Source organism: Schistocerca serialis, chromosome 2, assembly GCF_023864345.2.
Source record: "Schistocerca serialis cubense isolate TAMUIC-IGC-003099 chromosome 2, iqSchSeri2.2, whole genome shotgun sequence".
In the NCBI taxonomy this organism is placed as follows: Eukaryota; Metazoa; Arthropoda; class Insecta; order Orthoptera; family Acrididae; genus Schistocerca; species Schistocerca serialis.
This window is the reverse complement of record NC_064639.1, coordinates 1136242616-1136270077: the sequence shown is the minus strand read 5'-3', so window position 1 is coordinate 1136270077 and position 27462 is coordinate 1136242616. Positions and strand designations below refer to the sequence as shown.

The 27462-nt window shown below is 44.2% G+C and overlaps 1 pseudogene; it reads left to right on the top strand.

Moving 5' to 3' along the window:
- Positions 1 to 14155: 14155 nt before the first annotated feature.
- Positions 14156 to 14273, top strand: LOC126458958 (5S ribosomal RNA; annotated as a pseudogene).
- The last annotated feature ends 13189 nt before the right edge of the window (positions 14274 to 27462 follow it).

Here is a 27462-nt window from a genome sequence, read left to right as displayed (position 1 = left end):
CTACGGAGCCCTAATCAAGACATTTTCGTGGGATTTGTAGACGTGGTAAAAGCGTCTGACAATGTAAAACAGTGACTCTACTCCCAATTTTTTAAAGAATCGAACTCAATGTATAAAATAGCTTCAGACTTACGATTACTTTACAAATAAGTTAATGTATTAGATATTCACGTTGAGCATGGGAACGAGAAAAAGGTTGGAAAAGGGTTGAAATAGTGTTAAAAGTTTGTTGGAAGTCTCTAAGTTTTCTCTTCATCGGTTACTAGATAAGTACAGTTTTTAGCAGTAGCTAGTTTTCCTCGCATCACAGTCTTTATGACGTTTTATCTGAGAACAACGTGTTGTACAATGCGTCGTTATCGAGTCTGCCACGCAATATTTTACTCTGGCAACATTGTCCTAAATCTCTGGGGAGAAGATGGACCGAACTGTGTTTTATTTCATTTATTCCTAAGGGTGCTACTTTTATTTCCTTTATTTTGTGTTCCATGAATGACTGTGTGGGTGTTTAAATATTAACGCAGGGTGGAGGCAGGCACGGGGCGAGAGAGTTGGTTGGGCGTTTCAAACGAATCTGTCTCTCCCCTCCCCTCTTCCACCTCCCCTCGGCCATACATTTTTTTTAAACAGAGCAACCGTTCTATAGTCAACATGGTTTTAGACACGATAGGAAAGGTAACAGGTCATGAGAAGGCCAGAGAAGGCCAGAGAATGGTTGGACATTTCAAACCCAACGAAGCTGTCTCATCCTTTTTTTTTTTTTTTTTAAAAGAAACCACAGTAACTCTTCTCTGGAAAGCTAGGCGGTGGATGTGACAAAGAAGGAGACACGCTCGGACAAAGATGAAAAAATTAGGACGCGAGTGAGAGATTTTGTTTGGTCACTTCAAACTCAATGAATCTCTCCCCTACTCTTCAGAGCAGAGCAGTCGTTTCGCTAGCGGTGCTGTTTTCGAATCACTTCTGGCTGACGTAGGTAAGTGAGCAGATGTGCTCGTCAGAACAGATCTGTCTTGCCTTGGCAGAATGGTATCAGCATGTGTTAGTTTTGTCATTTGTCGTTTTCGATTAAGTTTATATTAGATCAGTTACGAAAGGGAAACGTCTTGTGTTGTTATTCCATTTCACACAGATTTCTGAATTTTACAAGAGTTTCGTAGTTTTTCAGTACCATGTTAGGCAGTGCCTACTTCACCAGTCTGTGGCTAATGGCCCGGGTTCCCGGGTTCGATTCCCGGCGGGGTCAGGGATTTTCTCTGCCTCGTGATGACTGGGTGTTGTGAGTTGTCCTTAGGTTAGTTAGGTTTAAGTAGATCTAAGTTCTAGGAGACTGATGACCATAGATGTTAAGTCCCATAGTGCTCAGAGCCATTTGAACCATTCTTTGTGGCTAATGTTTTACGGTAGTGAACAGTAAATAATAGACACACCATGTCTTCCATGTGTATCTGAGATAAATGCGTGGCAGTAATAACTTTCCTTTATCACAAATGGTTACCTCAGTTTCTTCCCAATGAGTGCATTTTTGACACATTGAGTGATCTTACTGGATGTTGGGGGACTACCCGTCATTGTAATAAATGTTCTGATTACGATTATAACTCGTTGCTAAACTGTAATGAATTAAGGATGGATCCGCCTTTTTGCAAGTACACAAAATTATTATTTTGTTTGCACTTGGAAAAAGGCAGAGCCATCCTTAATTCGTTATTATTTTCTGCAAGTAAGAAAACTGAGGAACAAACTCGAATATAATGGCGTGTTAAACCGTTTGGTCTTCTCCTAATAAATAAATGATTGTAATTGTAAATTCTGGAAGCAACTCTCCTCTGTGCTTGTAGGTACCGAGCACGACCCAGACTCTTCGCCACACCACTGCTTGTGTAATGAGAAAGAGTGGGAGAGGCTGTATAGTAAATCGCTTCAGTTTTGACCACGTAGGAATGGAATTATGTGCGACATTTCAGAACGCTATATGCTCTTCACGAGGTCACTTTCAAACACCTGTTTGCTTCTAAGTCGTTATTCCGTTGTGAGAAATGAGCTTGACGTTTTTATTGGGCCCTGATTTAGCTGTTTCAAAAAAATGGTTCAAATGGCTCTGAGCACTATGGGACTTAACTTCTGAGGTCATCAGTCCCCTAGAACTTAGAACTACTTAAACCTAACTAAGTTAAGAACATCACACACATCCATGCCCGAGGCAGGATTCGAACCTGCGACCGTAGCAGTCCCGCGGGTCCGGACTGCAGCGCCTAGAACCGCTCTGCCACCCCGGCCAGCTTTAGCTGTTTCATCTTAATCGCTAAAGCAACAGGCAAGGACGCTGTCGTGAGGCAGTAAAGCAAAACAAAGCTTTTCAGTTTAGTCAGGGTAATTTGCACGCCGTAACTTAGTCTGTCACAAAACATGTACACAGTTTCTAACTGTAACACTTAACTTATTGTGTTAAACCTCTAACATAATATTACAACTCTTAATGAGAGATTGTGATAGCATTTTAAATTTTTAATTGCCATCACTTAATGTATGAAATATTGAAAAGTGGCCGTGCGGTTAAAGGCGCTGCAGTCTGGAACCGCGAGACCGCTACGGTCGCAGGTTCGAATCCTGCCTCGGGCATGGATGTTTGTGATGTCCTTAGGTTAGTTAGGTTTAACTAGTTCTAAGTTCTAGGGGACTAATGACCACAGCAGTTGAGTCACATAGTGCTCAGAGCCATTTGAGCCAAATATTGAAAAACAAATTTTTGTTGCCCCTGGAAGCCATTATACAGGTATCCTGCGATTGGAATTGTGTCCCGGGTAAATAGTGTAGCAATATAGATCTTCGAAATTCTCAGGAAAGTAGGTATTAATTGTAGGGGAAGTCCGGTAATATATGATGAACCAACAAAGAACAATACGCAGCCGCGCGGGATTAGCCGAGCGGTCTAAGTCGCTGCAGTCGTGGACTGTGCGGCTGGTCCCGGCGGAGGTTCGAGTCCTCCCTCTGGCATAGGTGTGTGTGTTTGTCCTTAGGATAATTTAGGTTAAATAGTGCGTAAGCTTAGGGACTGATGACCTTAGCAGTTAAGTCCCTTAAGATCTCACACACATTTTTTGAACAATACGCATGGGAACCAAGAATGAAGTGCTCGGGTTCAAAATGTTGTAAGGCAAAGATGTACTTTTTCTTCCTTAGGGTGTTGCAATTGATGATCTAAGAAGCAATATCGGAAATAAAAGGGTAGGTTCAGCAATGGGAATAAAACCGGCGTGAAAAACTGTCGATGACAAGATTCGATTATGACATTACTATCCTGAGTAAAAGCGAGTAAGAACTGCAGAAGACATCGAAGTGAATGGAGACTCTGCTGAGCACAGAATTTATTTTGAGAGTAAAGCGAAAAAAAGCTGAAGTAACGAGTAGCAGAAATGAGTTTACTGAGAAACTTAATATAAAAATCTCCGTTTATTGAAAGTCTGTGCTCCTTGATTTTGAATGTGTGGGTAGTAGATCTTAAAAAGTAAGAACGCTTGATAAGAACAGTTAACTGTGATAATTAAATTATAAAGAGTAGCGAACTGAGATATTTCAGGTCTATATTAAGGAGGGCTTAAATTTTAAGCAATCTATTGAAGTTAGACGGAATCTCACCGATAGTATGGAGCATTTCCCCATTTTACGTGTTGGTTGTGAAATAAAATAAATGTGCATGCTCTGATAAAATAAGCTTGGAATGGGCGTGAACTGTTGACCCTATTAACTGTTGTTGAGGCTTTCAACCAGTCGCAAACCGTCGAACGGTGCACTCCAATCGGTGAACTCCATCACGCGAACTGTAATCTGCTGATATTGAGATAAAACTTTGATCGTACTCCATTTCAAGATCGTCCATTTTGCTGTAGCGGCAGTCACAGATTTTACTGCAGCGTCAGTGGGGCTACATCATCACAAAGGTATGCCTCTCGTCTTTGAAGGAACTGTTCGATGGCAAGAAAGCACGGTGCACTTAATGCGTATGATATTTACAACTACTAATGTAGAATCAGAAGTAAAACTAGTAAAGGGATGAAAAGGTCATCACTTTCGAAAAAGAATCCAGTTGTAATTAAACATAAAAAGGAGAAAAAATAATCACTGATCAACTGTAGTGGTTACGTAATGTAAACATTGAACTTCTATGGCAAGTGACATATTTGATCGACAACAGCATTCTGAAAGCCATGCATATGATCGAAAACGCAGTTTAATTTAGTATTCCATGGAGATAACTAAAACGGAACAGAGAAGAGTTAATATTTATCAAGTAGTTTCGAAGAACCAGATACTGAATTAGTACTTCTTGAAGTCGTCTGTTATCAGGACTCATTAGACAACATAGCGCCAGAGTTACCTCCAGTTAACACATAACAATAAATGACTGCTTATAGTAGCGCACACACACACACACACACACACACACACACACACACACACACACACAAAATTTTAATTTTTGTCTGGAACAGTAACTCCTTGTAGTATAATACACGCACATACACCACGTACATACAGAAAACGTATACACAGGATTTTAATTTCTGCTTGGAAAACAAATGTCATTGACCCAAAAATTATTTTTAATCCCCCAGTTTGGACGAAGTTCCTCGGGAGGCTATCTTTGACCGTTGACTAAATACCGGAACTGGTAAACCATTTGGATTTATTTCTAAATGGGAACCCCAACGAATCGGGTCTCTATAATAGGCCGAATCTGAATAGGCTTGGAGTGCAGAATTAAAAGTGAAAAAAAAATTACCCTAAGTCCGGACTGTAAAAATCAAAGTTGCTTAACGAGCATAATTTACTCAAAATATTTATCGTACTGCCTCGATAATTTATTTTGTATACACACGTATCATAGCACTTTATTCGTATAAGCATGATATAGCGTACATTACTAATCTTGATTTTTCTCTGCTGATAGATTAAAAAAGAAACAATAGATTTAGGTTGTTTATTACAGACCAACATAAATGATAGAAACACATTGCGCATGTCGCTGGATAGGGGAAGTTTCAAAGTTTTGACACAGCTTCATAGTTATTTGTTTGTAGCAACAAGGCCACTACACCACAAGAGAACACATTCTGTATGTTGGAAAACGTGCGAAGTCAATCCATTGTTCAAGTGCAACTTGCATTCGGCCGTCAATTCACCAAGGAGCCGTCTCTGCACACCCATATTTATGATTGGCATACAGAGTTCTTGGAAGGTGGTTGCGTATGCTAAGGGAAGAGCATTGGTTTGGTAGGTACGTATGATGAAAATTTCGAGCGTATCAAACATTCGTTCACACGGAGCCCTCAGAAGTCCAAAAGATGGGCAGGCCACGAACTACGAATTCCTCACACAACAGTGTGTCGCGTTCTGAAACGACGCCTGTTACTACAGGATTTCCGTTCTGGTGACCATAACAGAAGGTACGAATTTTACATTTCAGTTCTGCAGGATATAGCGGAGGATACTACATCCCTGTCTTGCATCCCTTTTTAATACGAGCACTTTGTTCTTGGTGTTACCCTGTAGCTTATCCATATTTTTCTCAGAATTTCGAACATCTTGCACAGTTTTACGCTGTCGAACACGTTTTCTAGCCAGACAAATACTGTCAAGATGGCTCGATTTTTCTTAAGTCCTCCTTCCATTATCAATCGCAATGTCAGAACTGCCTCTCTGTTTCCTAAAGCCAAACTGATAGTCATCTAACAATCTTTAATTTTATTTTCCATTGTTCTGTATACCACTCTTGTCAGCAGCTAGGTTGTGTGAACTGGTTAAATTGACTGTGCGATAGTTCTCGCATCTATTAGACTTTTGTTATCTTCAGGACAGTGTCGATGAAAGTCTGACAGTATTTCGCTAGTCTCATACATTCTATGCAGCAAACACTTGAATAATCGTTTGCTTGCCAGTATCCCCGATGATTTTAGGAATTCCGATGAGATGTTATCGCCGGCCGCTGTGGCCGAGCGGTTCTAGGCGCTTCAGTCCGGAACTGCGCTGCTGCTGCGGTCGCAGGTTCGAATCCTGCCTTGGGCATGGATGTGTGAGAACTACTTAAATCTAACTAACCTAAGGACACCCTGCCTCGGGCATGGATGTGTGTGATGTCCTTAGGTTAGTTAGGTTTGAGTAGTTCTAAGTTCTAGGGGACTGATGACCTCAGATGTTAAGTCCCATAGTGTTTAGAACCATTTGAGCCATTTTTGAAATGTTATCTACCCCTTCCTCCGTATTAAATATCAAGTGTTCCAGAACTCTTTTTGGAGTGTCTGGGCAGCCCGCGTACTCGATTCGCTAGACAAACACTCAAACAAGTCGTATTAATTAGTTTTATTAAATAAAAAATTAGAATACTTAATCCAGAATGAGATTTTAAATAATGGTTCAAATGGCTCTGAGCACTATGGGACTCAACTTCTGAGGTCATCAGTCCCCTAGAACTTAGAACTACTTAAACCTAACTAACCTAAGGACATCACAAACATCCATGCCCAAGGCAGGATTCGAACCTGCGACCGTAGCGGTCACGCGGTTTCAGACTGAAGCGCCTAGAACCGCTCAGCCACTCTCACCGGCTTGAGATTTTCACTCTGCAGCGGAGTGTTCGCTGATATGAAACTTCCTGGCAGATTAAAACTGTGTGCCTGACCGAGACTCGAACTTGGGACCTTTTTTTTTTCTTTATTGAGTTTCGATTCCCCCCGAAGGGGGCAGGCTGGCTGCAGCTTAGTATGCCGCCCTTCAGCCTACAGAATTTGTTTTAAAAAGATGAAGATAATAAACACTAAAAACAGGCAATAATATCGGAGACTTAAACGGTAATATGGCGGAGAAAAAGGGTGGAACTTAAAACATAGAAACAAAGGGATGATGATGCTAATAAAATACATATGAAGCAGAAAGTTCAAATAATGGACAGGCAATTACAAAAAACACGGAGACAGTCTGGTTTCTGTTCGCAAGAGATATAAAATTCACGCCCAGTGACAGCATGATTTCGCAACACTTTGGAAAGATGAACAACACTGAACATTCACTTGAACACTGCACTAAAAAGTTGGCAAATATGACATACCACAGCCGAGGGCAAGTGGGGGAAACCTGGACAGATGATGGGAAAATAAAAAAGGGGGGAAGGAGAGGAAAAACGAAGGGGGGGGGGGTAAGGGGGGAAAGGAGCTGATGGAGGACGAAGATTGATAAGAAGGGGGGGGGGGGATGGGCAGATGCGACGGGAAAGGCAGAGGAGGGGAAAACAAAAGGACTCTGGGGGGGGGGGAGAGAAGGGAGGTAGGGAGAGGGTAGATGGGGAGAAAACAGGATGGAAGGGGGGGGGGGGGGAAGAGGGAACCCAGGGAAAGGACAGAGGAAAGGAGGGGGTGTGAGGATCAGAGTTGATAGGAGGGCTAAATAGAGGGAGAGAGGGCATCATCCGGGAGGGGGAGTTGATGGAAGCCACCTTGGGAAAGGAGATGAAGGGTGTAGAGATAAAGGGTGTAGAGATGGAGGGTAGGGGGGACACGTGGCAGGGGGCAGGGAAGGGAGAGGAGAGGAGCAACCAGGGGGTGAGAGGGATCAAGGCGGCGGGAGGTGTAGAGGATGCAGAGATGTTTGAGGAATAGGAGCAGATGGGAGAAAGGAATGAGGTCATAGAAGATCCGCTTGGGGGACGGGAGGCATATACGGAAGGCCAGGCGGAGTGCAAGGCGCTCAAGGATCTGGAGGGACTTATATAATTTGGGGGGGGGGGGGGACAGATATCCAGGCGGGACTGGCATAACAGAGGATGGCCATCACCAGTCAGTCGCGGCACTTATGTCCTCCCCACATAGGGGCCGCTGCTGTTGCATTGTCGTCCTGGAGGGAGATCCGGTCAGCATGCAATTGGCTGACTTCTTCTCACAGCCTTCTCTTCCCTGTCGTTCCCGACCAGCGTGCCGGGGCTTGACTTTATGCCGTAACACTTAAATTCTGATTAATACTGGACTGCCCATATCTTCAAAAATTAGATGTAAGTAGGTTGTTAGGGATGTTGGATGTGCTACACATTAAGAGGTGAAAAGATTACTTCGACACAGAAAGAGATAAAAAAAAGTATGATGTCTAGACAACTAACTGAGCGAAGTTAGTGACGTAATAAGCCGTCTAGGAATGTCTCCCAGTAATACGAATTGCGGAATTTACGTCGCCGTCGTACCTAATAACCTCTTGGAGGTGGAATGGCGATGCTGTGGGAGGCAGTGAACCTGTGCCCTCATATCGTAAACGGCGCGGAAAGCACCGGTCGCCGGCCGTGCCCGAGCTGCAGGCAGAAATACGGCGTACCGCCTGAGCGCACGGCGCGGCCGGCGACCCTCGGCGGGTCAGCGCCGGAGTGGGGGAAGGAGTCAGCCGCCTTAAGCCGGCCGGCCGGCCGTAATCCGGCGAGCAGCGGATCAGCGCCCGCCCACCTGCGCTGAAGGACTCTGAAAGCCCGCCGCCTTACCCGCTCTCCGCCACCGCTGCACTCCGTCTCCCCCTCTGCCCCTCTATATTTCTGTCTGGTGTCACCGCCACCTGCACTTCCTCTACAGTTTTGAGTCTCACGTGGAGAAGCCCTCAGGCACGGACTTCATATTAGCAGGTCTGTGGCATCTAAAATGAAGGTCTAAGATACTTTGACTGCTTCCCTGCTTCCCCGTTTTTGAGAAAACTACCGCTAACGTTCATCATCTCAAAACTGACAGGATCGATGGATACTTGAAAATTGATCTCCCTCACCGGTGTACAAAGGCGACAGAAGTCAGGGAGGTAGCGATACGCCCTCATACAGATGGCGGTAGTATCGCGTGCGCAAGGTATAAAAGGGCAGTTTAATGGCGGAGTTCTCATTTGTACTCAGGTGATTCATGTGAGAAGGCTTCCGACGTGATTATGGCCACGGGACGGAAATTAACGGACTTTGAACGCGGGACAGTAGTTGCAGCAAGATGCAGGGGACTCTTCAGATCGGAAATCATTAGGAATTCCGAGATCCACAGTGTCAAGTGTTCCGAGAATACCACGTTTAAGGCATTACCTCTCACCACGGACAACTCTGTGGCCAACGGCCCTCACTTAACGACCGAGAACAGCGGCGTTTGCGTAGAGCTGTCAGCACTAAGAGACAAGCAACAGTGCATTAAACAACCTCGGAAATAAATGATAACTGAAACCGTCAGCTGCCGACAGGTGTTGTTGATATACGAGGTGCATTCAAGTTCTAAGGCCTCCGATTTTTTTTCTAATTAACAACTCACCCGAAATCGATGAAACTGGCGTTACTTCTCGACGTAATGGCCCTGCAGACGTACACATTTTTCACAACGCTGGCGCCATGATTCCATGGCAGCGGCGAAGGCTTCTTTAGGAGTCTGTTTTGACCACTGGAAAATCGCTGAGGCAATAGCAGCACGGCTGGTGAATGTGCGGCCATGGAGAGTTTCTTTCACTGTTGGAAAAAGCCAAAAGTCACTAGGAGACAGGTCAGGTGAGTAGGGAGCATGAGCAATCACTTCAAAGTTGTTATCACGAAGAAACTGTTGCGTAACGTTAGCTCGATGTGCGGGTGCGTTGTCTCGGTGAAACAGCACACGCGCAGCCCTTCCCGGACGTTTTTGTTGCAGTGCAGGAAGGAATTTGTCCTACAAAACATTTTCGTAGGATGCACCTGTTACCTTAGTGCCCTTTGGAACGCAATGGGTAAGGATTACGCCCTCGCTGTCCCAGAACATGGACACCATCATTCTTTCAGCACTGGCGGTTATCCGAAATTTTTTTGGTGGCGATGAATCTGTGTGCTTCCATTGAGCTGACTGGCGCTGTGTTTCTGGATTGAAAATGGCATCCACGTCTCATCCATTGTCACAACCGACGAAAAGAAAGTCCCATTCGTGCTGTCGTTGCGCGTCAACATTGCTTGGCAACGTGCCACACGGGCAGCCGTGAGGTCGTCTGTCAGCATTCGTGGCACCCACCTGGATGACACTTTTCGCATTTTCAGGTCGTCATGCAGGATTGTGTGCACAGAACCCACAGAAATGCCAACTCTGGAGGCGATCTGTTCAACAGTCATTCGGCGATCCCCCAAAACAATTCTCTCCACTTTCTCGATCATGTCGTCAGACCGGCTTGTGCGAGCCCGAGGTTGTTTCGGTTTGTTGTCACACGATGTTCTGCCTTCATTAAACTGTCACTCCCACGAACGCACTTTCGACACATCCATAACTCCATCACCACATGTCTCCTTCGACTGTCGATGAGTTTCAATTGGTTTCACACCACGCAAATTCAGAAAACGAATGATTGCACACTGTTCAAGTAAGGAAAACGTCGTCATTTTAAGTATTTAAAACAGTTCTCATTCTGGCCGCTGGCGGTAAAATTCCATCTGCCGTACGGTGCTGCCATCTCTGGGACGTATTGACAATGAACGCGGCCTCATTTTAAAACAATGCGCATGTTTCTATCTCTTTCCAGTCCGGAAAAAAAAATCAGAGGCCTTAGATCTTGAGTGCGCCTCGTACCTCGATCGAGACAACTGAAAATGTGTGCTTCGACCGGGACCCCGAACCCAGGATCTCCTGCTTATATGGAAGACGCTCTATCCATCTGACCCACCAAGGACACAGATGAATAACGCGACTGCAGGGACTTATCCCTTGCACGCTTCCCGTGAGACCCACATTCCCAACTATCCACAATCTACAAACGTAATGTACCTAATAGATATTTGCCCATCCGCTCATTACTCGCGCACACTAAGGTGACGATTCCCGTAAGAGTTCGGGCAACCTGTGCGCATTCGCACAGACGAAGGTCAGTGGCTGGGTAGCCTTTAACTATATATATGAAGATAGTAACTGTTCTCGAAAGAACAGATACCATTGATGACCTTGCAGCTTCTCTAGAATAAACGAAAATTAATTGAAACCCTCAACTGCCGACAGGTGTTGTTGATATACCTCGATGGGGACAGCTGAATATGTGTGCCCCGATCGGGACTCGAACCCGGGATCTCCTGCTTACATGGGAGGCGCTCTATCCATCTGAGTCACCGACCACACAGACGAATAGCGCGACTGAGGGTTTCAATTAATTATCATTTATTCTAGAGAAGCTGCACGGTCATAAATGGTATCTGTTCTGTCGAGAACAGTTACTATCTTCACATAACCTCAGAAATCTACACGGATCGTACGACGAACGTATCTGTTAGGAAAGTGTGGCGAAATTTGACGTTAATGCGCAACTGCAGCAGACGACCGACGCGAGTGCCTTTGCTAACATCACGTTATCGCGCGCAGCGCTTCTCATGGTCTTGTGACCGTATCGGTTGGACCCTAGACGACTGGAAAACCGTGACCTGGTCAGATGAGTCCCAATTTCAGCTTATAAGAGCTGATGGTAGGGTTGGAGTGTGGAGCACTACCCACGAAGTCATGGCCCCAATTTCTCAACAAGGCACTGTGCAAGCTGGTGCTGGCTCCATAGTAATGTGGGCTGTGTTTAGAAGGCATGCCCTGGGTCTTTTGGCCCAATTGAACCGATCATTGACAGTAAATGGCTATGTTTGGCTACCTGGAGACCATTTGCAGTCTTCATGGACTACCTGTTCCCAAACAAAGAAGCTGTTTTTTTATGAAAATGGGCCATGTCATTCGGCCACAGTTGTTCGCAACTGTTTTGAAGAACATTCTGGACAATTTGAGAGAATGATTTGGTCACCGAGATCACCCGACATGAATGCTATCAAATATTTATGCGATATAATGGAGAGGTCAATCTGAGCACGGACGGCTGTATAGGCAGCTTGGCGCAGTATTTCTTCAGGGAACTTCCAGCGACCTGTTGAGTCAATGACACTTCGAGCTGCTGCACTACACCATGAAATAGGAAGTCCGACACGATATTAGGAGGTATCCCATGAGTTTTGTCACCTCAGTGTCTATGGAGTCCACAAACGGTATATTTTCTGAGAAATCGAAGGAAGAAATGTTTACGGCCGCCTTTTGTGGCTATTGGGTTAATGCCCTTCAACGAAAGCCGCTCTGGCCAAATGACCAAGGCACCTGTTTGAGGGGCAGAGGATCAGTCTTCGATGCCAATATCGATGCAGCAGGGCTTCCTGTGTTATATGTGCTTTCCCCGTTATTGAAATTGGTAGGAGTAGGAGGGATAGTAACATAAATTAGTCAATAAGGAATAATAACAAGGTAAATAAATAATTTTCGATTCCCTGTACACCGAGTTGCTTATAATCGGTATTAGATTGCCCTAAAGAACGGAGAATTCAGCATGACTATGCAACAGCGTTCTTCTGCGAAAAGAATCTCTCATATACTTCATTGATTCGTGTACACCCAATAAGCCAACGCACTGTGTTCGTGTCAAGGCTCAAATTGGATAATGGACTCTACACTTCAACCGATGCAGGGAGGCATAGATACTTCTCATACACTGGTATACTACAACAGCACTGTTAGAGCATAGTACGGAACATAACTGAAAGAAATACGCAATGAAACGAAAAGAAATTACACTTTATTCACATTGATTATCGCCGCGCGGGATTAGCCGAGCGGTCTGAGGCGTTGCAGTCATGGACTGTGCGGCTGATCCCGGCGGAGGATCGAGTCCTCCCTCGGGCATGGGTGTGTGTGTTTGTCCTTAGGATAATTTAGGTTAAGTAGTGTGTAAGCTTAGGGACTGATGACCTTAGCAGTTAAGTCCCGTAAGATTTCACACACACACATTGATTATCATGAAGTCACTGCGATTTATGATGCTTCCCTGGATATTACGACCGAGCGAGGTGGCGCAGATGTTAATGAACACATTATTTTTTAGTCCTACTCATGCACATATACTTTTTTTGGTGCATTACGCACCCGCATATGATGAGAGGACGAGCACGTAATGCGCCTGTGAACATTGTCTAACGTTAAGAACAGGCTAAAAGAAATCTTGATTGCAACAAAACATTTATTTGGAATGGTAATTGGTTCTGTTGGTATATGGCCATCTTCAGACCAATTACACAGAGTGACAATTATTGAACTACAAAAAAAAATGTGTGTTCAAATGTGTGTGAAATCTTATTGGACTTAACTGCAAAGGTCATCAGTCCCTAAGCTTACACACTACTTAACCTACTTAACGTAAATTATCCTAAGGACAAACACACACACACACACACCCATGCCCGAGTGAGGACTCGAACCTCCGCCGGGACCAGCCGCACAGTCCATGACTGCAGCGCCCAAGACCACTCGGCAAATACCGCGCGGCAGTATATGAAATAAAATCCTCATAACTCCTGCACGGTTGGTTCAAATGGCTCAGAGCACTATGGGACTTAACATCTGAGGTCATCAGTCCCCTAGAGTTAGAACTACTTAAACCTAACTAACCTAAGGACATCACACACATCCATGCCCGAGGCAGGATTCGAGCCTGCGACCGTAACAGCAGCGCGGTTCCGGACTGAAGCGCCTAGAACCGCTCGGCCACTGCAGCCGTCTGCTGCTTGGTTGGCCGCGGGCTATGATGGGAACTATTATGAGCAAGTGTGGTTTGGTTTAGCGACGAAGCCCACTTTCATTTGTGTGTGTTTGTGAATAAGCAAAACTGGCGCATTAGGGGGACTGAGGTTCAGTGACTGCGTGGTGTGCAGTGTCCAGTCCCTGAATGATGGTTGTGACAATCCTTGATGGCACGGTGACTAAAGAACGGCACGTGAAAATTCTGGAAGATGATTTCACCCTATTTTCCAAAGTGACCGTGGTGTCGGGAAGATGTAGTTCATGCAAGCTGGAGCTCGACCTCACCGGAGTATGAGTTGATGTCCTGGAGGAGCACTCTGGCGACAGCATTCTGACTCTGGGATACCCAGAGGCCACTGGCACGGGCCTCGATGGTTTCCGGATCTGAACACATGCTTCGAATTGTTATGGGGCTATATTAAAGACAAGGTTACGGCAATAACCCCAAAACCATTGATGAGCTGAAAACAGCCATCCAGACTGTCGACGACCGCATCGATGTTCCGACATTTCAGCAGGTCATGCAGAATAGTTGACAATTGTCACCCTGTATCTTGATGTTAGGCAACGGCCTTGCCGCAGTGGATACACCGGTTCCCGTCAGATCACCGAAGTTAAGCGCTGTCGGGCGTGGCCGGCATTTACATGGGTGGCCATCCGGGCCGCCATGCGCTGTTGCCATTTTTCGGGGTGCAATCAGCCTCGTGATGCCAATTGAGGAGCTACTCGACCGAGTAGTAGCGGCTCCGGTCAAAGAAAACCATCGTAACGATCGGGAGAGCGGTGTGCTGACCACACGCCCCTCCTATCCGCATCCTCAGTGAGGATGACACGGCGGTCGAATGGTTCCGATGGCCGCTTGTGGCCTGAAGACAGAGTGCTTGTATCTTGATGGTAGGCGGTGGGGTGTACAGAGCAGGTGTTGTGGCTCCAGGAACGCCTTTCACTGCTACCATCCGCCATCATGGTATAAATAGTTTGAAGATGGTCACATTCTGACTGAAACCGGTTACCATTGCAAGTAAATATTTTATTGCGATCAAGATTGTTTTTAATCCATTTTACAGTATAATAGCTAGACGCTGGTTTTCTCCACCAGAAATGTCTTCAAAAGTTATCGTGGAACGTGACAGTTTTGATGGTCCAGGTGTTACGGTGTGAGAAAGTATAGTGTTGCATGGACGTTCCAATTTCCAAATCTTTGAAGACGATACACTCACCAGTCAATGTTATTTTGATACTGTGCTCCTTTCCCGCGTGAGTCTTTTCAGAGGTGCATTCGCCCTCGACTTCATTTTTGTGGATGACAATCCGTGACCGAATCGTACTGTGTAGGTGGCTTTTGGAACAAGAGGATATTCGGTGAATGGACTGACCTGCCCTTTCCTCCGACTTAAATCCCACAAAACGACCATCCAGCAGTGGTCATCCGTGACGATGGATAAGTCAACTTCTTACCAGCCTCTTTGCCAGCAGTCCGCAGCTCGTTGTTTCGCGGTTGCGTTCTCGCTTCCCGAGCACGGGGTCCCGGGGTCGACTCCCGGCGGTGTCAGGGATTTTCACCTGCCTCGAGATGACTGAGTTTTTGTGTTGTCCTCATCATTTCATCCTCATTCACGAAGTGGCGAGATTGGGCTGAGCAAAAGTTGGGAATTTGTACGGGCGCTGATAACCGCGCAGTTGAGCGCCCCACAAACCAAACATCATCATCATCATCATCATCATCTTTGCCAGAATGGGCGCATCGCCGTCCGTGGTGACGAAACATGTCCCGCCGTCGTTTGTAATCTCCAGAGGACCATCATAAATCGCGTTGACTTCGGTGTAATTGTTATCTTTGAATAAAAGTGTCATTTATGATCGTGTTATTGCGCATTTCTTTCAGTTACCTTCTGCACTATACTCTAGCAGTCCTTCGGATGATGCTCAAAGTTCCGTCGAGCTGTTTCACTTGGGACTGCCACATTACGCGAAACCTACTTGTATCCTTAAGTTTTCTACACCAGTGTAGTAATAGAACAGTCACACTGATGATTAAATGGAAACGAAGTGGAACTTTGTTGTGGAGAAACGGGAAAATACAAACGAGGCTTTCAAAGACAGAGAGGATATTTCTTGCTTGCTTTTGTGAAATGTGTTGGTCCCAGCAGCAATGAATAACGTACTACTGTAACATAAATACTTTGCCAGCAAACTTCGTGTGTGGAACAGGAAAGTTGTCCACCGTGCCGACGTCTTTATCCTGCGATATAACGTACTGCAATTGCTAGTAAAAATCCCGATACTGCACGAAACTTCGCAACGACAGAATTATCGGATGACATCACGCTACCGCTCTTGATTTACAACCTCTCCCGTCACACGTTCACGTGCACATTCTGCCCCACATCGAACTCACAAATCACTTGTACGTGGCAAGGCAGCGACGCCATCACAATAAAACGCGAAATAGCTGTTCACACTGAGTTACTACTTACAAATAATCTCCATCCCCAGCCTCAACTTTCAGGTTTTGTTGAAGTGTGCGACTCGTTTGTCATGATATCGTGCGCTTCATACGCAAAAGACTATCGGAGAAACAATAACAGCGGCAGTTCCGGCGGCCACTCGATTCATCCATAACACGTCTACTGAAGCTATTTGCCTGTCAAAAATGTGTTTGAATTTATGGGACAGATACCTTTCACGTTAGGGCCATACATTCTCGCGCATTAGCACCCACGTCCAAAGAGCATCAAAGCTTGCTGTAATAACACAGCGAAAACACAAGTAAATTGCTTATGTCGGTTATGGAACAGTAATTTAATGCGTAATAATGAACATAAAAAATTTAAACGTTTCCTTTAATTTGTGAGATGTAAATCACTTTGAATCCTCATCTCAAGCAACAAAAATAGTTCAAATGGCTCTGAGCGCTATGGGACTTAACATCTGAGGTCATCAGTCCCCTAGAACTTAGAACCTAACTAACCTAAGGACATCACACACACCCATGCCCGAGGCAGGATTCGAACTTGTGACCGTAGCAGTCGCGCGGTTCCGGACTGAAGCGCCTAGAACTGCTCGGCCACACCGGCCGGTAGTTATTTAAGGTATAATGTATTCAAGTAGCAATGAACTGTATTCTATTTCAACTAACAAGTTACAAACATTTATTTATTTGTTTTATTGACAGTAGAGAATAAACCACCGCCTTGAAATGTAAGGTGGGTTGGATGTTTCTGAATCTAACAGCAAAGACATCTCATTGTTACTATCTTATTAGTATACAGTTGCTAATGCTTTTTTTAATAATATGCAGAACATAAGCTAAATTCACGTATTCCCTGTATGAAGTGCTCAGTCAGCATTTAATCTGTATAATCTATGTGAACATACATTAGCACGAACCATTTCAGATGAGAATAGCTCGAGGTTGTACCGAGACCTTCTCATATGAAATAGATGGAAATAGGCCATTACTAGCCAACATGCGACTTAGAGCAGTACTCATCCAAATACAGCATATCACTTCCCTCTATAGCCGGCCGCGGTGGCCTAGCGGTTCTAGGCGGTCAGTCCGGAACCGCGCGACTGCTACGGTCGCAAATGGTTCAAATGGCTCTGAGCACTATGGGACTTAACTACTGAGGTCATCAGTCCCCTAGAACTTAGAACTACTTAAACCTAACTAACCTAAGGACATCACACACATCCATGCCCGAGGCAGGATTCGAACCTGCGACCGTAGCGGTCACGCGGTTCCAAACTGACGCGCTTAGAACTGCACGGCCACATCGGTCGGCGCTACGGTCGCAGGTTCGAATCCTGCCTCGGGCATGGATGTGTGCGGTGTCCTTAGGTTAGTTAGGTTTAAGTAGTTCTAAGTTCTAGGGGACTGATGACCTCAGATGTTAAGTCCCATAGTGCTCAGAGCCATTTGAACTTCCCTCTATATATTACAAACTATTCTTAACCACGCTCATTGTGTTACATTTTATTTTTTTTATTTTTCTTTGACATTTGCATTGTATAAATTATATTCTCATCATCTATGTAGTAACAAAAATTATATGGAACCATTTTAACAATTGTTAACAACTGTATACCAATAAGACTGTAACAATGAGAAGTCTTTGCTATTAGATTCAGAAGCATATGACCCACCTTACATTTCAAGGCGGTGGGTTACTCTGTAGTGGTAATGAAATGAAATAAATAAATAATGCCCAACGTATTTTCTCCTTGTTTTGTTTCTGATGTTGATCACAAATGTTGTTTTTTCCTTACTTATGACCAAGCCAAGTGCAGCCACTTCGCGCTCCAGAACTTCATAGGTTTCCAGCAAATATTCTCTATTTCTACCAAGTACGATTATGTAGTCCGCAGAAGCCATATTCTGATCTGACAGTGAGTCGTCCTGTTTAAAATAATATCATCCGTTCGGTTAACAGTTTACGCATGGTAGCTTCCAGAGCCAAGTTAAATTATACGATACTGCGTGCCTGTGTTGTTCAGGAGAACGATGCAAAGTTCTCAGGCAATGCGGCGACTAGAGCCGTTATGAAATTCGTGAAATGAATTCGCTGCGAATACGAACAACCAGCACGTCCGAAGCAACTTCGCATCTTTGTTCTGTTCAACACAGGCACTCCAGTATCGTACTTATCCGCCGAAACTGGGCAAGCAACTTTCAATTATAGTGTTTCTCGGTACGGAAATGTACGTGTTCAGGTTGTAGACATTTGGTTGACTTAATATGGAAACTTGGGCCCGGTCGCGTGTCGTGCTTGGCTTGGATAGCCTAATGGTAAAGGAACCGTTCGCGATAAGCGGGAAATCCGGTCCGGCAAATGTGGTTGTCCGTATTCACAACTACGAATAAATTTCATGAAGGTAAATAACGTCCGTGTTTAAATCGAAGTAGGAGGTATCGGTAAAAGTAGGACATTATTGTAGCTTTCGTTTTGGTTTGGAATGCACGTAAATGGATTGAAGACATACGGCGGAGTTAATATTGCTGAATATTTCGCTAAAATGTATATGGATAATAAGTAAAATGTGCTTAATACCAACCATTTACATCTAAGTAAGAAAACGACCGGCTACGATATTTAGGTAGCCTCGTGTGACTGTAACGGCTGATAAACGCGACACGGACGGAGCGGCTAAAACAATCGCCACTCCACACACACACACACACACACACACACACACACACACACACACGCAAACAGCCCATCACGGTCCCCCACACTGCGTTCAAAGCTGATGTCGTTCCGGATTACTTCGCAAACATGCCTCGGGCTTTGATTGAATTTGCGTGGAACACGGGCGCGCTCCCGGACTAACTTGATGAGTTACGGAGGCAGCCGCCGCAGACAGTAAGCCAACACCCAGCAAAGAAAACACAGACTAATTGAATGTAATTCAGTTACTGAACACTCTTCTCTGTAAAAAAAAAAAAAAATTCGTTAAATAATTGTCACTTTATTACTCTGTTGGTACGCGGTTATTTCTAGGCAAAATCGTAAAAAAAAAATGCGAAACGGAAGTTGACAGATCGGTGTGGCAACTGACCTGTTAAAGTTAATTATGTTCTAACGAATAATAGTGTAGTTCCTAAGTGTTATACGAAGCATAATAAAATATAATACCGGGAAGCAACTGGAGATTAGGGGTGCGTGGCATTACTGTTTGATGAACAGGAGGGGTCGATGTCATCGCCGCCGTAATGAAGGATGGGTTATCAATATCTTCTGTTTATGTAAGGACAGTCTCGGAGACTAAATAAAACGCTATTTTTTTAAAGAAATTTTTGTCATTTGACTGTTAATTGTGCATTTATTTTACACAATCATGATTTCGGCTTTGTACCTATTCTCAAGCACATGTTGAAAAGTTAAGATATGTTTGATCTGTCTGTCTGTCTGTCTGACTGTGAAATGTCGTCAAAAAAAAATGTTTCTGGTCTGATAGACGATGACATGTCACAGACACGTCAGACATATTCTAACTTTCCAACATGCACTTGAGAATGGATACAAAGCCCAAATCAAGATTGTGTAAAATAAATGAAAAAATAATAGTCAAATGGCGGAAATTTCTTTCAAAAAATTCTATACGACTATCGCCCTCCACGAAGGAAAGATCATAAAAAACTTGTACATGTCTTCGACATGCGTTTCGCCTTTTTTTTTTATTTACGAAGCTATTTCCGAGGTCATTAATTCTTTTGGTGTTGTTTAAAAGAACACAGTGTTAAAAATTCGGGTACATATAAGGCAAACGTATTGTTTCACCTGACAATGGCAGACTGACGCCAAAATCTACGATGTAGAATACTATCGATTTTTTTCACATGTCTGTTGCAAATATACTAAAATGTGTTTCGGGGCACTGATAATGGCTCATATAAAAAGCTCAAGAGAAATTTGTAACACCTTCACACTTGCAAAGAGTTTGGCCTTAGGTTTAAGGGAACTAGTGACTGGAAGAATGTGCACTATGAAACTTTATTATGGAATGAAAGCAAAACAATAATCAAAATAAAGCAATATGTCCGAAAGAGCTGTGAAAGCAAAACCTACTACTGGGTGACATTCAGTATAGTGATGTTCCATTCAGTGCAATATATTATATTTGGATCCACGCAGGTATTCTCGGAAAGAAGTGCTCGAAACGGTGCTACACAATCCTACTCGAATCTTCGACAGCGATCTTCCTGAAATACTCTAGCATGTGAAAAACAGTACCTAAAACGGCTCACAGTTTCGAGAAGTTCGTATCAGGAGACACAATACTGGCCATTAATATTGCTACACCACGAAGATGACGTGCTACAGACTCGAAATTTAACCGACAGGAAGAAGATGCTGTGATATGCAAATGATTGGCTTTACAGAACATTGACACAAGGTTGGTGACACCTACAACGTCCTGACATGAGGAAAGTTTACGACCGATTTTTCATACAAAAACAGCAGTTTACCGGCGTTGCCTGGTGAAACGTTGTTGTGTTGCCTCGTGTAAGGAGGGGAAATGCGTACCATCACGTTTCCGACTTTGATAAAGGTCGGGTTGTAGCCTATCGCGATTGCGGTTTATCGTATTGCGACATTGCTGCTCGCGTTGGTCAAGATCCAATGACTGTTAGCAATCGGTGGGTTCAGGAGGGCAATGCGGAACGCTGTGCTGAATCCCAACGGAGTCGTATCACTAGCAGTCGAGATGACAGGCACTTTATCCGCATGGCTGTAACGGATCGTGCAGCCACGTCTCAATCCCTGAGTCAACAGATGGGGACATTTGCAAGACAACAACCTACTGCACGAACAGTTCGACGACGTTTGCGGCAGAATGGACTATCAGCTCGGAGACCATGCCTGCGATTACCCTTGACGCTGCATCACAGGCATGAGCGCCTGCGATGGTGTACTCAACGACGAACCTGGGTGCACGAATGGCAAAACTTCATTTTTTCGGATGAATCCAGGTTCTGTTTACAGCATCATGATGGGCGCATCCCTGTTTGGCGACATCGCGGTGAACGCAGATTGTAAGCGTGTATTCGTCATCGACATACTGGCGTGATGCTATGGGGTGCCATTGGTTACACGTCTCGGTCACCTCTTGTTCGCATTGACGGCACTTTGAAAAGTGGACGTTACTTTTCAGATGTGTTACGACACGTGGCTCTACCCTTCGTTCGATGCCCGCGAAAGCCTATATTTCAGCAGGATAATGCACGACCGCATGTTGCAGGTCCTGTACGGGCCTTTCTGGATACAGAAAATGTTCGACTGCTGCCCTGGCCAGCACATTCTCCAGATCTCTAACCAATTGAAAACGTCTGGTCAATGGTGGGCGAGCAACTGGCTCGTCACAATGCGCCATTCACTACTGTTGATGAACTGTGGTATCGTGTTGAAGCTGCACGGGCAGCTGTACCTGTAAAGGCCATCCAAGCTCTGTTTGACTCAATGCCCAGGCGTATCAAGGCCGTTATTACGGCCAGAGGTGGTTGTTCTGGGTACTGATTTCTCAGGATCTATGCACCCAAATTGCGTGAAAATGTAATCACATGTCAGTTCTAGTATAATACATTTGTCCAATGAATACCCGTTTATCATCTGAATTTCTTGTTGGTGTAGTAATTTTAATGGTCAGTAGTGTAACATAACTCTTCCATTTGCTTGATTCGTGCCATCTGGAAGAAGGTATTCACGAGACGGGAGTGGTATGCGCATACACTGAAAGATGAACTCAGCGCCGAAATGTATATTGTAGGTAGAGCTGGACAATAGGATGGTGGATTCTGGCTTGATCCTGCACAGCTCTCAAATTACCTTCAACAGCAACGAGAGGCATCCGACATCAGTACATCATACCGGTCCAAAATTGATCCACCTGCCTGTTGATCCCGTGGGCCCCCATGCCTTATAGCTGTACACTGGTACATGCCGCCTCCATACCCTTCTACGACAACGCTCACGTCTTAAATTCTCGATGAAAAGAACCGGACACAACTGATCCAGAAAACATTCCAGATGTTCCCCTCTCGGTTGATTGGTGCACCACCGGGCTGAGGGTGCGACGGGAGAGGGATTACTGCACTGCTTTTCGTAAGGGTTAGCCTAGAGGGCTAACTCATCGTTTGGTGAGGGTTCCGTATTGTCAGGATCGACGGAGTCCTCTCAGTAGTTCTAGGCAGCGTAAAGCTGTTTCACTGTCTCCATGGCGTACGTTGACCACGGGTGACAACAATGAGGCAGATATTCAGCGTTTGGTGTTTCACGACAGTGGCTGAATGTTCGAAACACGTCGCTGTGGTGTACGCCAACTGGGAGGACAACTCTTTTTACGGTGAAGTTATAACGCGTACATAGTCTTAGTTTGCAATGTCTCTTCAAGTTTGAGTGGTAATGATTTTGTTTCTAAATAATTTTCTGCTACCAATTACGATTTTTCTTTTATTTATGTTTTACACGACGCGTTACGGGAAATGATTACCATTTTTAAGTGTGTATTTCTTTGCATTATGCCTTTTTTTTCGTAATGTTTCCGATGTTTGAGGTTCTGCTTTGTTTTGTTGACTACACAGCAATATATATGGTACATGTGAGAAATGCAAAAGGAAAACGAAAATGCAAATGCCTTTACTTGTATCAGTGGGCGTTAAAGTTCCACTTCATACTGCCCTGATTAAAGATGCCCTCTTTATAAAGTGAACAAAGCCCATAAAGAAATAATATTGCTACGCAATCTGACTACCCTCAGATATATTTCGTCACAAACACGTGTACTTTCTGCTACGCATATTCTTTGATCATTTTCATTACTCAAGGTAACTTTGGATTCCACAAGGAAACTTTTGATTTGATCTTATCAGTGGCATGCATTTAGAAAACATATTATCACCATGACGAAGTAGCTACTGCCCCGAAGTTCTGGTCACAAACTTGCCGTTCATGGTCTGAAAATATTTACTAAAATGAAAAGATTTTCTCCATTGTCTGATGTGAGAGCAGAAATGTATGTGACTGAACAGTTGATTGAGTTATTCATGTTCGAGGAACTGATAATAGCCTTGTGGTTGTTCAGAGGCTCCATCATAACAGTATCTGTCTCATTTAAGTAAACTGATGATGAAACGTAAGCACCGATATGAGATTTTCTTTACAATTGTTCTTAGAACTCAGGAATACAAGGATTTTACACAGAGCAATGAGGTTAATTTTGTATGACCGACTTCGTGTTTTTGGTATAGTCATAAAAACTGCAAACACCTCAGAAAATTACATTTTAGAAACGTAAAAAGTAGGCAAACATTTGGTGAATAAAATACCGGCTTGCTACACCCGATCACGAATCAAATGTAGCGTATAAACAGCACGGAATCCACCATACATTACCCGTGAACGTGAGTATCAATATTCCTTTGACGTCCAAGCCTAAGGAATATTACTGCTTCAGTATCGCTCATTCAGCATGTAGTTGCAGAAAAATATTACCGTATGTTCCAGAGTAGACGCTTGGAGAAGAGCTGTGTGTAATTCAGGTTACGGCTTCATCAATGCCAATCCATATCTGCTTTCATACACAGCTCTCCCCGGTTCTCAATGTAATTCAGCGCAGCCACGTTCATTAGCGCACCATATCGCACACAAGCAGAAACACACCTTTACTCACGAACAGCCTCGCATAGTATAGACATGAAGGAGAACGTTTTGTACCGCCTCGAACCTCGGAAGCTTTGTGGAGCAGATCAGTGGGTGCAGATATTGCAACCAAGATTGCTCGTAAGTAGTACACCCGTAATAAACATAATACACAATCAAAAAAAGATTTGCATCAACGTGGTTCCCAGAACTCCTGAAGATATACGTTGATTATGGATATTGTATCACAGACACAGTCCCTTTGACAATTCAGAGATGTCACTAAACCCGCTCAGAGATGTAAACGACCATGCATGAACAGCGCCTATTAGACGGAGGGGGTCCGACACCCGATCATTTCCAATCGTTCCACCAGGAACGAGGTACACGGCTCGTGTTGTCTGTAGTTCAACCTTTGCCTAGAGGTTCAATACCGCGGTAAGATCGCGTCCTCATTGTTACTTTGTGCCAGGAAGGGCTCCAAAAAGGGAAGTGTCCACGCATCTCGCAGTTAACCAAAGCGAAGTTGTACGGACATGGAAGAGACACAGAGAGACAGGAACTGTCGATGACGTGCTTCGCTCAGGCCGCTCAAGGGTTACTACTGCAGTGGACGTCCGCTACCTTCGGATTAAGCCTCGGAGGATCCCTGACAGCAAAACCACCATGCTGAATAATGCTTTTCGTGCAGCCACAGGACGTCGTGTTACGACTCTAACTGTGCGCAAGAGGCTGCATGACGCGCAGCTTCACTCCCGACGTCCATGGCGAGGTCCATCTCTGCAACCACGACACTATGCAGTGCGGTACAGATAGGCTCAGCAACATGCCAAATAGACCGCTCGGGATTGGCATCACGTTCTCTTCACCAATGAGTGCCGCATATGCCTTCAAACAGACAATCGACGGAGACGTGTTTGGAGACAACCCGGTCAGGCCGAACGCCTTAGACACACTGTCCAGCGAGTGCAGCAAGGTGGAGGTTACCTTCTGGTTTGGGGACGCATTATGTGGGGCCGACGCACGCCGCTGGTGGTCACGGAAGGCGCCGTAACGGCTGTACGATACGTGAATGCCATCCTCCGACCGATAGTGCAGCCATATGGGCAGCATATTGGCGAGGCATTCGTCTTCATGGACGACGATTCGCTGCCCCATCGTGCACATCTTGTGAATTTCCTTCAGGATAACGACATTTCTCGACTAGAGGAGCCAGCATGTTCTCCAGACATGAACCCTATCGAACATTCCTGGGATATATTGAAAAGGGCTTTTTATGGACGACATGACCCACCAACCACTCTGAGGGATCTACGCCGAATCGCCGTTGAGGAGTGGGACAATCTGGACCAACAGTGCCTAGATGAACTTGTGGACAGTATGCCACTACGAATACAGGCATGCATCAATGCAGTAGGACTTGCTACTGGGTATTAGAGGTACCGGTGTGTACAGAAATCTGGACCACCACCTCGGAAGATCTCGCTGTATGGTGGTGCAACGTGCAGTGCGTGGTTTTCATGAGCAAGAAAATGGGCGGAAATGATGTTTATGTTGATCTCTATTCCAATTTTCTGTACAGGTTCCGGAAATCTCGGAACCGAGGTGATGCAAACCTTTTTTTGATTTGTGTATATGGAAGTTGGCAAATACCACACACAATTTTCAAGGCGTGCTGACAGACTTGAAAGTGACAAAAGCTCCATTGCTTCATTCACAACTGTAGACACAGCACACACAACTGAACTGCACCAAATACGCAGAATTACTTTGATCTCCAACATTTAAGTGGATCTTTCCCATTATCTTGCAGAGCAATCAGAAAGAGGTATCTGATCGAAGAAACAGGAAGTACGCAAGTTTTGAGGGTAAGTGAAAACTTTATTGAGGAGTTTATGAAGGAGGCGATTTCCTTGTGCTACACAAATCAAGTTTCTTATTTAGCCGCCGTTTCTCATACATACCGAATATTAGCGTAATCAGTTTAACGTTAAGGTACGACAATAGATATAGAGTTGGTTTCTGAAACCAGTATTTAAGGCAGACGAGTTAGTAGCGGTTTGATTAATATTTGTCGTGAATTTCACATCGCAAAAGCGCGTACAAGTGTTTTACGAATTGTGTAAACTCTCGGGATCCACGGATTCGCTTATTCCTAGATGTTCAGAGCGTAGCTGAATATGGATTACGTTATTACTTCGTTACGGACGGCAGTAACTATGTTGTTTTTCCTGTTTTCTTCTTACAGCACTGAGGCAGAATGAGTGCGCTTTCAGCGACAAAACTGTTTACAGGAAATAAATATGATTGCTGATATAAATGGTAATAACCTCCGGTATCACATTTGATTTATTTTTAGATAAAAGTATGGATTTTGTAAGGTTAAAGTCATTGATGAACTGTCGTAGTGTTTGATTGTACTATGCGCTGGTGAGAATTTGAGATGATTCACCAGTGGATGATAAAAAAGCTGGTCGCGCGAAATTGTTCAAATTTTCATTAAAGTGCTGCTCAGACAGCTCAGTTTAAAGTTAACGGCATATAATATTCTATTAAGTTTGATTACTTTGGAGACAGATGAGAGTAACGATAAATGGTTATTATCATTCGGAATTCTTGTGTAAGACAATTAATTCATATTCCCGGTTCGTAAGCCCCCCCCGATTACGTTGCGGCGAGTGAGAGAAGGAAGAGCTCTATGTGACGGTAAGCAACGCGAGTGTAACGGAAGGACATTACATGTGAGAGCAGTAACTTTACGTCTTAGTATATTCTATATGTTTACAAAACGAATGCTGAAAAACTGTAAGTGACGACACGTTATAACTTTGGGGCCGCCTACTTTATGTAATGAGGCTTTGGTGATCTTAAGCATATACGAGTATGACGCTTTATTAAAGATGCTCATTTAATATGGAAACCTGACAAGGTTCGAGATTTTCACGTGATATTTGAGATGCAGTACGTTGCACTGTAGCAGGAAGCACGCTTGAAATTAATTTGAACACAATTAAGAGAACGATAAAAATCCATCTTCGGATATAAAATAAATGACTATTTTGACCGGCATTTACTGCTATATACATTTAGCCAGTGTACTTTTCAGACAAGAGTGATTTCATTGATAGTACAAAATCATAAACAATAGAGTATATGGTCTTGGCAGTTTCAATAAATTAGAAGATATCTGAGAAGGTCTTTCAATGTTCGATCAATCCATCTAGTCGGAAATACTTCATCGATATCAATCCCAATACATGCACTTCCTTAGATATACATAGAGATCATTCGTTTACATGTAGGCCTAGAATGTACTCTCAGTCCACGTCATGGTGAAACCTGATATGAAAGTTTGCTTAGGTACTCATTAGAATTTCTGTAGCAGTCACAAACGACTATAATGCATTTCCGGTGTTTTGCTATTGAAGCGTTGCGTTTTCTGCATAACATTTCACACTGTTTGGCGCTTGCATGGGCAATATGCGAACCAACTTTGCTCAGCTCACCGTAAAAAGCAATGAACAAGCTTACCTGATATAGATCCGTACATTTACTGATCTAATCGCGTTTCGAGGGAACTTACAAGACAACATGGACTTACGAAATCACCTATAGAATGTGTCTTGCGTTCTCTTAACAAAACAAAGAAGTAATGCTTTCCGCATCCACTTGTTGTACCAGGAATAATCTGTAAACATCAAATTCGAAATATTCAAGGGTGTATTTAGTGT